The sequence below is a fragment of the Procambarus clarkii genome, chromosome 76 (assembly GCF_040958095.1).
Source record: "Procambarus clarkii isolate CNS0578487 chromosome 76, FALCON_Pclarkii_2.0, whole genome shotgun sequence".
NCBI classification, from domain to species: Eukaryota; Metazoa; Arthropoda; class Malacostraca; order Decapoda; family Cambaridae; genus Procambarus; species Procambarus clarkii.
The window spans coordinates 21,745,066-21,759,880 of record NC_091225.1 but is presented as its reverse complement, the minus strand read 5'-3'; the positions used below and the strand labels follow the sequence as shown (position 1 = coordinate 21,759,880).

The 14,815-nt window shown below is 45.5% G+C and overlaps 1 protein-coding gene across 4 annotated transcripts in view; it reads right to left on the bottom strand.

Annotated features, from left to right (window-relative positions):
* The window catches only part of LOC138357113 (calcium-binding mitochondrial carrier protein Aralar1-like), a 319,526-nt gene that overhangs the window by 21,438 nt on the left and 283,273 nt on the right, over positions 1–14,815 (bottom strand). The gene's annotated exons all lie outside the window — the stretch shown is intronic.

Here is a 14,815-nt window from a genome sequence, read left to right as displayed (position 1 = left end):
GGTGGATGGAATCACTTTTGGGTCTTTGTTTGGAAGACGGACTGTGGACTTGAGTCGAGGACGGGTTGAACGAATGAACTAGAAAAGATCGAGGGGCTAGATTCACGAAGCAGTTACTTACGAATGTGTCAGCCCGTCCTCCAAACAAAGATCCAAAAGTGATTCCATGCACCCGCCAAACCCCCTGTTTATGAATGAAAAACGGTTTACACACGACTCAACTCATTTCGTTCGAACACTTCCGGAACAAACGCTTCACTGACGAATTATGTTCGAACCACAACGCTATAAATGCTTCACCCACGTACTACAAATACAAATAATCGCCAACAGAACCCAACCACCTAACCTATGCCTATATATGCACAATATGTTAATATATCAAAATATTAATTTATATTTGAGAAAATTCCTGTTTTGAATGAACAGCATGTTAAAATTTATGAATGCGTCTGTGGGGTCGACCGCTGGATGTAATGGACTTGAGTCGAGGACGGGTTGGAACGTGTACATCTTTCCTCAATCTTTGACGGCTTTGGTTACATTTATTAAACAGTTTACACGCATGAAAACTTCCCAATCAACTGTTGTTATTGTTATAAACAGCCTCCTGGTGCTTCGGAGCTCATTAATTGTTTAACAAACTAGTTAAACTAACTCATTAACTAACTAGTCAAATTGGCAAGTGCAAATCGGAAGATTCGCAGAACACAATGATGCCAACAATTCTAACACTATTAGCCTTATAAGTACAAAGCCTTGTACCCTTTATCTTGAGATTATCTTGAGATGATTTCGGGGCTTTAGTGTCCCCGCGGCCCGGTCCTCGACCAGGCCTCCACCCCCAGGATGCAGCCCGTGACAGCTGACTAACACCCAGGTACCTATTTTACTGCTAGGTAACAGGGGCATAGGATGAAAGAAACTCTGCCCATTGTTTCTCGCCGGCGTCTGGGATCGAACCCAGGACCACAGGATCACAAGTCCAGTGTGCTGGACTTGTGTGAACTTGTGCTGGACCCTTTAACAAAGTCTAAACGAAAAAAGAAATAGGAATTTTTCTAGGCTTTTAAAATTACTCAGACTTAGTTGTGTTGACAGTGGGATCTGGAGAAAGTTTTCACTAAGTTCATAAAGAATTTGAACCAATTACAAAGTCCGCTATCTAATGGTGTGTAAGGCTAACTTTTCGTGCATTTATTAAGCTCAACTCGGAACAAGTTGTGTTGGAATGGACTTTAAAATGATTTGTGTGACGGAAAATGACTTTAAACTTGTTGAATGACACTCGGCCCCTTCCTAGCTAGTGCCACAGTGACGGTGTAGACCTGGCTTCAAAGTGGCCACAGTGACGGTGAAGACCTGGCTTCAAAGTGGCCACAGTGACGGTGAAGACCTGGCTTCAAAGTGGCCACAGTGACGGTGAAGACTTTGCTTCAAAGTGGCCACAGTGAGGGTGAGGGCCCGGCTTCAAAGTGGCCACAGTGACGGTGAGGGCCCGGCTTCAAAGTGGCCACAGTGACGGTGAGGGCCCGGCTTCAAAGTGGCCACAGTGAGGGTGAGGGCCCGCCTTCAAAGTGGCCACAGTGAGGGTGAGGGCCCGCCTTCAAAGTGGCCACAGTGAGGGTGAGGGCCCGCCTTCAAAGTGGCCACAGTGAGGGTGAGGGCCCGCCTTCAAAGTGGCCACAGTGAAGGTGAGGGCCCGCCTTCAAAGTGGCCACAGTGACGGTGAAGACTTGGCTTCAAAGTGGCCACAGTGACGGTGAAGACTTGGCTTCAAAGTGGCCACAGTGACGGTGAGAAACCGGCTTCAAAGTGGCCACAGTGACGGTGTAGACCTGGCTTCAAAGTGGCCACAGTGAGGGTGAAGACCTGGCTTCAAAGTGGCCACAGTGACGGTGAAGACTTGGCTTCAAAGTGGCCACAGTGACGGTGAGAAACCGGCTTCAAAGTGGCCACAGTGACGGTGTAGACCTGGCTTCAAAGTGGCCACAGTGACGGTGAGGACCTGGCTTCAAAGTGGCCACAGTGACGGTGAGGACCTGGCTTCAAAGTGGCCACAGTGACGGTGAAGACCTGGCTTCAAAGTGGCCACAGTGACGGTGAGGACCTGGCTTCAAAGTGGCCACAGTGACGGTGAGGACCTGGCTTCAAAGTGGCCACAGTGACGGTGAAGACCTGGCTTCAAAGTGGCCACAGTGACGGTGAGGACCTGGCTTCAAAGTGGCCACAGTGACGGTGAGGACCTGGCTTCAAAGTGGCCACAGTGACGGTGAGGGGCCGGCTTCAAAAGACCTCAGTAATTATTGCTCTCTAATTACTGCCAAAACTGATAAGGCAAATGAAGAGCGCGTCACTGCTCGACAAGGAAATATTGACTTAATTCACACGCTTGCAAAATTTTCTGCTCAGACAGGCAATTTTTTTTTTCAACATTTCATCAAAGAAATTAAAAGCAAATATAATACATAAGAGAGCTTTCAAAATCTGGTCATACTGTAATTAATAATTACACAAAGCTTGTTTGACTCAAGCACCTTCTGAAGCTTAGGAACAATTTCCGCATCGCCTTGTGAATCACGGGATATTTGAAGTTACTCCGAGGTCACAGTTTTCAGGGGTGACACAAATATATTAAGTCCGGCGTTGGACCTATGGTCTGTCACCCATGCGTCGGTGACCTGAAATAACTTGGTGAAAAATCTGTGAATAAATTCTCAAAACATTCACAATGAGACGCAAAGGTACATCTGGGTGCATCTAAGGGGAGACATGATAACCACCTACAAAATTCTCAGGGGAATTGACAGGGTGGACAAAGACAAACTCTTCAGCACGGGTGGGACACGAACAAGGGGACACAGGTGGAAACTTAGTACCCAGATGAGCCACAGAGACGTTAGAAAGAATTTTTTCAGTGTCAGAGTAGTTAATAAATGGAATGCACTAGGAAGTCATGTGGTGGAGGCTGACTCCATACACAGTTTCAAATGTAGATATGATAGAGCCCAATAGGCTCAGGAATCTGCACACCAGTTGACTGACAGTTGAGAGGCGGGACCAAAGAGCCAGAGCTCAACCCCCGCAAGCACAATTAGGCGAGTACCTCTTTGTACAAACATGAAAATAACAAAATATGAAATAAACACATCCAGGTTTAAACGACAATGTTTACATTCCAACACAAATTTCATTTCATTCACTTGGGTACCTGGAGAGATTCGAACTCTCGATCCAACGTGTGTTAAGCAAAAACACCCTACCTTTTATTCGTACACAATTATTATCTGATAGCCCATAAGTAATTGTTACCTCTCCTGCAACTCTCTTTCCTCTCATAATAAATATATATATGATGGGTTTCACGAAATTATATACAGTAGTCTGAGCTAAAATAACTGAAATGACACACTTTGCTTTCAAGTGATGTTCAGAAGCCTTTCACTGCTAAACCGATCTTGTGTAATAAATGGTTATCTTGAGATGATTTCGGGGCTTCAGTGTCCCCGCGGCCCGGTCCTCGACCAGGCCTCCACCCCCAGGAAGCAGCCCGTGACAGCTGACTAACACCCAGGTACCTATTTTACTGCTAGGTAACAGGGGCATAGGGTGAAAGAAACTCTGCCCATTGTTCTTGAAGAAATCCTTGCAGTCTACTCCAGATAGATATCACCATAACATGGAAGGCATAATGCAATCTATGAAAAACAATGTAAGAATTAATTAAAAATAGAAATATATTGAATAGAATAAGTTGGTCAAGCAGGGAAATGGAAACTCTACACTATTCCATCGGTAGTCAAACTCAATTGATGAAAGTTTGAAATTTACCCCATGAATAACATGCGAAGGAACTTTCTAAACACGTTGTTTAGATAAAGATAAATTATTTAGATTCATTTATTTATTTAGATAAATAATTGATAAATAATAGATAAGATAATAAATAATAGATAAAATAATTTAGATAAAATAATTAGATAAATATTTAGATTTATTTAGATCAATTATTGATTTAGGAATCTACAAACGAGATTATTTTGTAAAAGGTCAAATTAGCATTCATATTGGCTTTATCTGCAGGCGAGGAGTCACATTAACGTGGCTGAAATATATTTTCCAAACCCCACACTAGAAAGTGAAGGGACGACGACGACGACGTTTCGGTCCGTCCTGGACCATTCTCACAATCGACTTGAGAATGGTCCAGGACGGACCGAAACGTCATCGTCCCTTCACCTTCTAGTGTGTGGTCTGGCCAACATTGGCTTTATCCTTCTTAACAGCCAGTGTCACTTGAAAGACCTCTTCCATTACGATCCTGCAGACTTAAGCGACGTAACGGAGATTTATGAAAATTGTTCAGGAAACGCGGTTACCTTTGACACATACTTAAAGACGCAGAGACGAAGCTTAGTGGATTTAATAGACAAGAACTCATATCGCAAAATAGATAAAAAAGGATCAGTTAGGGACCTGACGGCTGAGTGGACTGCGCTCGGGATTCCTAATCCTAAGGTTCCGGGTTCGATCCCCGGTGGTGGCGGAAACAAATGGGCATTTCACCCTGATGCGCCTGTTGATCTAGCAGTAAATAGGTACCTGGGCGTTAAGACAATTGCTACGGGCTACTTCCTGGGGGTGTGTAACAAAAAGGTCTGGTCGAGGACCGGGCCGCGGGGACGCTAAGCCCCGAAATCATCTCAAGATAATCTCAAGATGGCACAATTTTCGGTAACATATCAACTTGTTTATCGTCAGGCTTTTAACAGTCAAATGGTTGTTATGATTCAGGCAGCATCGTGGTCCCAGGTTCACTGTTAGCACCTTTTACCACGACTACAGTCACAGCAATTGAGGTTTCATAGCCAGCAGCTGTAGAGGTATTTCCTGTGCTCCACTCAGCGCCAGAATACCAAACCTTTCCTGGATAGTACCAGCATGGGCCTGCGGGCCGCTCCAAGCAACAGCCTGGTGGACCAAACTCTCACAAGTCAAGCCTGGCCTCGGGCCGGGCTTGGGGAGTAGAAGAACTCCCAGAACCCCATCAACCAGGTATATGTGGGCCTGCTGCGGGCCGCTCCAAGCAACAGCCTGGTGGACCAAACTCTCACAAGTCAAGCCTGGCCTCGGGCCGGGCTTGGGGAGTAGAAGAACTCCCAAAACCCCATCAACCAGGTATATGTGGGCCTGCTGCGGGCCGCTCCAAGCAACAGCCTGGTGGACCAAACTCTCACAAGTCAAGCCTGGCCTCGGGCCGGGCTTGGGGAGTAGAAGAACTCCCAGAACCCCATCAACCAGGTATATGTGGGCCTGCTGCGGGCCGCTCCAAGCAACAGCCTGGTGGACCAAACTCTCACAAGTCAAGCCTGGCCTCGGGCCGGGCTTGGGGAGTAGAAGAACTCCCAGAACCCCATCAACCAGGTATATGTGGGCCTGCTGCGGGCCGCTCCAAGCAACAGCCTGGTGGACCAAACTCTCACAAGTCAAGCCTGGCCTCGGGCCGGGCTTGGGGAGTAGAAGAACTCCCAGAACCCCATTAACCAGGTATCAACCAGGTACCCCCTTCATTTATATTCTCTCCAATCTCCATCCAATCTCTCCAGCCTTCATTCAATTCTCTCCAATCCCTCCGTTTTCTAAAAATTGGAAACTTGCAGACTCGATCATGGGGGTTTTGTCATACAAGCACTAGTTTCACTCAAAATTGCCTAGGCCTATAGGCTATGTATCATGTTTAGTCAGTAGAGCAACACACGAGTCAGCACGAGTCTTTGCCTTACCCTACACAGCCGGAAACACAACCCTGCCTGACGGAACCCTAGTAATGTGTTACTTTCTTAGTAATATTACTTCAAGCATTGATATTCCTTGACCGACATTTCCTTACCAACAAGTACTTGGCTGACCAGTACAGCAACGAGGAGGCCTGGTCGAGGACCGGGCCGCGGAGACGCTAAGCCCCGAAACCATCTTAAGGTAACCAAAATATGCTCCCCAAGATGTACTTCCAGGGTGAAGTGTCTTAAGCCCCACCCTCTCCACTGTCAGCAGTCTATTGCAACACCTTTATTCATTTTCTCTTGTCAAATGAGCATATAAAAGTGTACACCCCAGAATACAGTGTGCAACAGTCACTGTCTCCTCCAGCTCTCGACATTCAAGGTTGAATGTAAAGTATCTATCAACTTTAAAATATAGATCATTACAGTGTGCAATGGGATGCAACAGCCTGTGCCATATACTGTCTTCCCCGTCTACTCAATCCTCTTAATATACTAAAGATGAAACTCTCAACATCTGACTTAACTTACTCAACTAAGGCTCCAGACTCACCTTCCGAACAGCTGTGGTCTATACACAACAGGAGAAGGATCCAAACACCTGTGGTCTATACACAACAGGAGAAGGTTCCAAACAGCTGTGGCCTATACACAACAGAAGAAGGTTCCAAACAGCTGTGGCCTATACACAACAGGAGAAGGGTCCAAACACCTGTGGTCTATACACAACAGGAGAAGGGTCCAAACACCTGTGGTCTATACACAACAGGAGAAGGTTCCAAACAGCTGTGATCTATACACAACAGGAGAAGGTTCCAAACAGCTGTGGTCTATACACAACAGGAGAAGGTTCCAAACACCTGTGGTCTATACACAACAGGAGAAGGTTCCAAACAGCTGTGGTCTATACACAACAGGAGAAGGTTCCAAACAGCTGTGGTCTATCCACAACAGGAGAAGGTTCCAAACACCTGTGGTCTATACACAACAGGAGAAGGTTCCAAACAGCTGTGGTCTATACACAACAGGAGAAGGGTCCAAACACCTGTGGTCTATACACAACAGGAGAAGGTTCCAAACAGCTGTGGTCTATACACAACAGAAGAAGGTTCCAAACAGCTGTGGTCTATACACAACAGAAGAAGGGTCCAAACAGCTGTGGCCTATACACAACAGGAGAAGGTTCCAAACAGCTGTGGTCTATACACAACAGGAGAAGGTTCCAAACAGCTGTGGTCTATACACAACAGGAGAAGGGTCCAAACAGCTGTGGTCTATACACAACAGGAGAAGGGTCCAAACAGCTGTGGTCTATACACAACAGGAGAAGGGTCCAAACAGCTGTGGTCTATACACAACAGGAGAAGGTTCCAAACAGCTGTGGTCTATACACAACAGGAGAAGGTTCCAAACAGCTGTGGTCTATACACAACAGGAGAAGGGTCCAAACAGCTGTGGTCTATACACAACAGGAGAAGGGTCCAAACAGCTGTGGTCTATACACAACAGAAGAAGGGTCCAAACAGCTGTGGTCTATACACAACAGAAGAAGGTTTCAAACAGCTGTGGTCTATACACAACAGGAGAAGGGTCCAAACAGCTGTGGTCTATACACAACAGGAGAAGGTTTCAAACAGCTGTGGTCTATACACAACAGGAGAAGGGTCCAAACAGCTGTGGTCTATACACAACAGAAGAAGGGTCCAAACAGCTGTGGTCTATACACAACAGAAGAAGGTTTCAAACAGCTGTGGTCTATACACAACAGGAGAAGGGTCCAAACAGCTGTGGTCTATACACAACAGGAGAAGGTTTCAAACAGCTGTGGTCTATACACAACAGGAGAAGGTTTCAAACAGCTGTGGTCTATACACAACAGGAGAAGGTTCCAAACACCTGTGGCCTATACACAACAGAAGAAGGTTTCAAACAGCTGTGGTCTATACACAACAGGAGAAGGTTCCAAACACCTGTGGCCTATACATAACAGAAGAAGGTTCCAAACAGCTGTGGTCTATACACAACAGGAGAAGGTTCCAAACAGCTGTGGTCTATACACAAGAAGGGCAGGTCCTCTATCATCTCAGCAACTTCTTTTATTATTAACTTCAAACAAAAGCTAGTAAAAACGGTACAAATGCATACAATAGACGGGGCTGAACATCCCGGGGTCCGAAGACGGCCTAAGATGCTTTTCAGGCCTCTTAATACACACATTTAAGCCACATTTGAACACATTTTATACAATAGTCACAAACTCAATATTTTGCCTCCGCTCTCAACTGTACTTCCCTTCTATCATATATGAGCCATAATCCCTTCAGCATCTTCGTATATTTTGGTAAAGCAATAGTAACATTTTGTCTGAAACACGGAATCTTGGACGAAATGTTGAACAAGAATTCGGAGCAATAAAGGTATTGACAAACGAGACAAATTCCCAAAGGGACCTTCCAATTGCGTCAAGCCCATGTTTGTGCAAGGAGAGGACTGAACTGTTGAAAACACGAGTCTGGGCCCAGATTCACGAAGCTGTTACGCAAGCACTTACGAACGTATACATCTTTCTTGAATCTTTGAGAGCTTTGATTATATTTATTAAATAGTTTACAGGCATGAAAACTTCCCAATCAACTGTTGTTATTGTTATAAACAATCTCCAGGTGCTTCGGAGTTCATTACCTGTTTAATAATTGTAAACAAAGCCGTCAAAGACTGAGAAAAGATGTACAGGTTCGTAAGTGCTTGCGTAACTGCTTCGTGAATCTAGCACTGATCTTTCAGCTACGAGAAACGGATGACATTTTAAATCAAAATTTCATCTCAGTGTCAACTCTAGACGAACCTTTTTAAAAACGCTACTAGCTCATACATTTCATGAAGTGAACAGTATGAACAGAGAAACTTCGTAAACCAATACACCAACAGTTCAAACAAATCCCTAGACTAACAAGGAATTACAATCCCACTTCACTAAAGGACAATCATATTTAACCAATTTACTCTCTCTTCAAACATACCTAAAGCAACACACACACACCTACAAAATTCTCAGGGGAATTGACAGGGTGGACAAAGACAAACTCTTCAGCACGGGTGGGACACGAACAAGGGGACACAGGTGGAAACTTAGTACCCAGATGAGCCACAGAGACGTTAGAAAGAATTTTTTCAGTGTCAGAGTAGTTAATAAATGGAATGCACTAGGAAGTGATGTGGTGGAGGCTGACTCCATACACAGTTTCAAATGTAGATATGATAGAGCCCAGTAGGCTCAGGAATCTGTACACCAGTTGATTGACAGTTGAGAGGCGGGACCAAAGAGCCAAAGCTCAACCCCCGCAAGCACAATTAGGTGAGTACAATTAGGTGAGTACACAGTTCTAAGCATGTCGATATTACATCCCACAATCTTAGCAAGGATTCTAAGGAAAAAATCCGCCTTAGAGTAAGGAACCTTGAGATGTCAATATCAAAGCCGGAGATATATTTAGTAGTGTATATACATATACACTACTAACACTGTATAAACTAACACTGTATATACAGTGCATATACAGTGTTAGTTTACTGTCATCTCCGGTTACAGTGTATTACAGTGCGGGATTTAGATAATCCTCTGAAGGTAATCGGAAGGTAATTCTCTGAAGATAATCCTCTGAAATCCTCTAATCCTTTTTATTCTGTTTAGATATTTGGAGTTAATGGTTTTGACTAGCAGTGTGTTTGTCCAACACACATACTAGCAAGGACATTAGTCCCCCTCCCTACCCCTCTCTCACCCTTCGGGGCTTAGTGTCCCCGCGGCCCGGTCCTCGACCAGGCCTCCATTTTTGTTACACACCCCAGGAAGCAGCCAGTAGCAACTGTCTAACTCCCATGTACCTATTTACTGCTAGGTGAGCAATAGGGACATCTTGGTTGAAGAAACTTACCCATTTGTTTCCGCCTCCACCGGGGATCGAACCCGGAACCTCAGGACTACGGATCCCAAGCGCTGTCCACTCAGCTCTCAGGCCCCTGTCAGACTACCGACAACAGTAGTATCGTACATATTATCGTACATATTATCGTACATTAGTATCATTATGACATACAAATCCCCCAAGGCCCCCAAAACTGCTGTGCTATATACGATAGCGGGGCGCAGAATTGATGTGATGTTCCGTTTTCTATTCGTAGGGTCCTCAGTCGGGTCCGGGCAATTTAGTACATCAGTTTAGTAACGTTGGAGACGTTCGAGAGAACGGGATGAGATATCCCGGTATTGTAAATGCAGATGAAGATAAATCACGATTGCTTAGTAGTGGGGGACTTCAACTTGAAACCAATAGACTGGGAGGCCTACAAAGCAAGAACGGAGGACATGGAGATTTGTAAACCTCATTCTGGAGACATGTATCAACACGTGAAGCAGGCCACAAGAATGAGCGAAGGGGATGTTCCTGGATCTAATATTCACTAGGAAAGAAATAGAGATATTTGACATCCAGTACCTTCCTCCCGTGGGAAAAGTGTGATCATGTCCTGTTGGGAATTAAATATACTTTGCAATGTAATCCACAAGAGAATGAGAACATCTCACAAGTCAGATGTTCTCATCTGACTTGAGAGATAGAGAGACTTCTGACTTCTTCTACTCTCCAAGTAAGCTTGGGGATTAGAAGAACTCCCAGAACCCCATCAACCAGGTATCAACCTGGACATTGAAACAGTTGATAAACTCGATTTCAAGAGAGGACAATATGGGGAACTTAAAAAATTATTTAATGAGTTTAATTGGACACACTTTCCTAGGTATTGATGTAAATGAGATGTATGACAAATTTTCCAAAATATACTATGAAGGCACACAATCATTCATACCAAAACAAAGATGAAGGATCAGAAAACAGGATTGGTTCAACAGAAACTGTGAGAGGGCCAGAAAGGAAAAAAGACAAGAAAATGGGTTCAATATAGGAAGAGGCCTGACCCGCAAACAATCTAGCTTTACAAACACGCAAGAAACAATTACACATCAGTGAGAAGATGGGAAAAAAGGAACTTTGAGAAAGTTATAGCGGACACATGTAAAACAGATCCAGGCATTTTCTATAAACTCATTAAAAGCATGCTGCATGTAAAAGATAAAATCCAGGGATTGAGAATGAGGATCAGGATTACCGAGAATGATGGTGTGATGGTGTGCTCAAACCATCACGCACAGATTAATTGATTGATGAAGATTAAGCCACCCAAGAGGTAACACGGGCATGAATACCCCATAAATCCCCCAGACCTTCCCGTGGGAATTCTTAAAAAACCCGGAACACCTGACTACCAATATTATTTCAGCCATGATCATACATAATAATTAACACATGACAAAGATTAGAGGGACTGGTTGCAAATCTGCACACGGATATAACACCACAAGTGACTAGGGGAGGCATGGCAGGAAGTGCAAAATAGCCCCGTTGAAAAGTAGAGGTGCAATGGGTACGCTGAGAGAAGTCTATCAACATCAGAGGCCTGAGACTTTTCAACACACTCCCTTTACACACAAGAGGCGTAAGTGACAAGACTTCTCGTGGTGATCAAAAGAGAACATGATAAACACCTTCAAAGGATACCTGATTAACCAGGCTGTGAGTCATACGTCAGGCTGTGAGCAGCCGCGTCCAATAGCCTGCTTGATCGCCCTGAATCATCGCAAGGTAGCCACAAGGTAACCTTCCCTCTCTCACCTCCGTCACGTGTGGCTCACTCAATATCGACGCTTTTAGAGACTAATGAGTATTGGCTTCGGTTGGTTATAGGTGGGTACAGCTTATAGGCTCTGACGTTTTTAGTCAGGCTAATCCACTGCATTTTTGACGCAGGGGAATATCAACTCTGCTCTGTCAACTGGTGTTCTCTACCGGGTTGAAATTGAAATAAGTTTATTGAGGCATACATACACACAGAGGGATGAGGAAGAGCTATTCTCACCCCGTTCAACGTGTTCACATATGTAGTCACACATTACAAACAACCCACATATCACGGAACATTCCGAGTAATGAACATATATATTTCTTCCTCCACTGGGTTGTTCAGTCGCGTCTTGTCATCATTGATCATCACCGCACTTGCAAGACGAGGCGTTCTTAGACCTGCAATCTTGCACACACCTCGGTAACACGTCTTACCCTACAAGACCACAATCTTGCTCCGGCCCTGTGGCCTTATGGTTCCTCTTAACACCTTTCCTCCCATTTGCCGAACTCAACATGCTGCTAAATTTATTTCCCTTGAAATTTAGTTTATGCCTGTGTGGCTGGAGTTATGAAGGCTTGCCGCCACCTGCCTCCGCCGCTACCACCTGCCTCCGCCGCTGCCACCTGCCTCTACTGCCACCACCTGCCGCCGCCGTCAGGGCAGGGACACGGGGCAGGGCGGGAAGGCCCTCAGTAAGAAAAGTTAAGACAGGTTGCCTGGATTAAACGACTATGAATGTGACTCAGCCATATACAAACTACCTGAGACCTTGAGGTGAATATCCTTAAGTTCCCATTAGGGTGTGTGAGGGCGTTAGGGACCCACCTGGGGGCCCCCCTGACACGTCGGGGAAGGGGGCCGAAGGGGGCGAGGGGAGAAGTTTGAGTAGGAAAGGAAAATAACGAGAAGAGGGGAGGGTAAAGGGAGGAAGAAGGGGGACAAGGGGAGGGTAAAAGGAGGAAGAAGGGGGACAAGGGGAGGAAGAAGGGGGACAAAGGAAGGAAGAAGGGGGACAAAGGAAGGAAGAAGGGGGACAAAGGAAGGAAGAAGGGGGACAAAGGAAGGAAGAAGGAGGTAGAGTAAGAGGGGCTGAGGCAGTGGGGAAAAGGAGTAAAGGAGGAAGAGGAGATAAAGACAAAGAAAGAATGAACCAAAGAGTTGCAGATGCCACATTACAGAGCTAATCACCGACTAAATCAGCTGTATTAAGACACCCAACCACCACAACTGCAAATAAAGCGTGCTGACGTTCCGGTCCATCTAGCAACTATCATATCAGCTGTGTGCAGGCGATGAGTCACAATAACGTGGCTGAAGTATGTTGACCAGACCACACACTAGAAATTGAAGGGACGACGACGTTTCGGTCCGTCCTGGACCGAAAATCGACTTGAGAATTTTACAATCGACTTGAAAATGGTCCAGGACGGACCGAAACGTCGTCGTCCCTTCAATTTCTAGTGTGTGGTCTGGTCATCAGCTGTGTTGCTGCACAAGACATTGCAAATCCCTTTGGTATTGCTCCAAAGTCTTCTGGCAAACCTGCAACCATTGGCAATGTCGGAATCTGCTATACAGTCCTAACGTGATTCCCAATGAGACCGGACTCTTAGATGCACTTAATGAACGAGACAAAACCAAGAAATTGATGTCAACAACGCACAGGAAGCTACCTTACCTTGAGGTTACCTTGAGGTGCTTCCGGGGCTTAGCGTCCCCGCGGCCCGGTCGTCGACCAGGTCTCCTGGTTGCTGGACTGATCAACCAGGCTGTTGGACGCGGCTGCTCGCAGCCTGACGTATGAGTCACAGCCTGGTTGATCAGGTATCCTTTGGAGGTGCTTATCCAGATAGCCTTGTGGCCTTATTGTAGCATGTCTATTTCGACGACTCACCGCATGTGACAGGCCTGTCGTCTATCAGGTTAGGTTTCGGGAGATCAGTGCGGAATCTAAGCGGCCTGGTCGACGACCGGGCCGCGAGGACGCTAAGCCCCGGAAGCACCTCAAGGTAACCTCAAGGTACTTTGAGCGAAACATCGATGGGAGTGAGCTTGTAGAGGCTAATGCTTGCGCTCACGACTAAGCTTTACCTGTACAAGAGAGGATCTTCACTCACAAAGCTGCAGTTATATCTATCAAGCGATGGAAGGTGTGTGATTCACACGCCAGGCTGTCAACAGCTCCATCTAACAGCCTAGATGCCCAGACCCCCAACCTGGTCAGAGGCCTGGTCAGAGACCGGGCCCCGGGGACGTTGATCCTCGGAAACAACACAAGGTAAATGCTAGGCAAGAGAACACGTCCGAGACCCCAAGACTCTCAGTCCTAGTATTGGTCTTTTCTCTCAAGAGTCATCACTGAATGTCCACACCAAGAGTCGACTACTATATATACCTCAATACTCCACGCTAGAAACTCTGCGGACTCCACCCGCCCAGAGTCAACTACACTACGAACCCTGGGCCAGATTCACGAAAGCACTTACGAACCTGTACATCTTTTCTCAATCTTTGGCGGCTTTGTTTCCAATTATTAAACAGTTAATGAGCTCCGAAGCACCAGGAGGCTGTTTAAAACAGTAGGAACAGTTGAATTGGAAGTTTTCATGCTTGTAAACTGTTTAATAAATGTAGGCAAAGCCGTCAAAGATTGAGGAAAGATGTACACGTTTGTAAGTGCTTGCGTAAGTGCTTTCGTGAATCTGGGCCCCTGTCTCCAGCCTCGGGAAGACTAGGGGCCAGATTCACGAAGCAGTTACGCAAGAACTTACGAACGTGTACATCTTTCCTCGATCTTTGACGGCTTTAGTTACATTTATTAAACAGTTTACAAGCATGAAAACTTGCCAATCAACTGTTGTTATTGTTATAAACAGCCTCCTGGTGCTTCGGAGCTCATTAACTCTTTAATAATTGTAAACAAAGCCGCCAAGGATTGAGAAAAGATGTACAAGTTCGCAAGTGCTTGCGTAACTGCTTCCTGAATGAGGCCCCAGACTGGCAAAGGTGGATCCCAACCAACAGATTCTCAGATATTGCTTCAACCCGCTCACACACCAACGCTCACACCGTGTATATTTCCTGAATAATATTATTATTATTATTATTATTACAAGTAACTGCTAATGAGTCAAAAACCGCACTATTATATGGCAGGACATGAACACACACATCTTACTACTAACGTAAGCTGCATATAAATAACGATACGTTAGTCAACAACTACGTGTTAAGTTCCGTGACACTGTAATTATGTATAATGTCAGGAGCCGAGCATGTTTAGTGAGGGT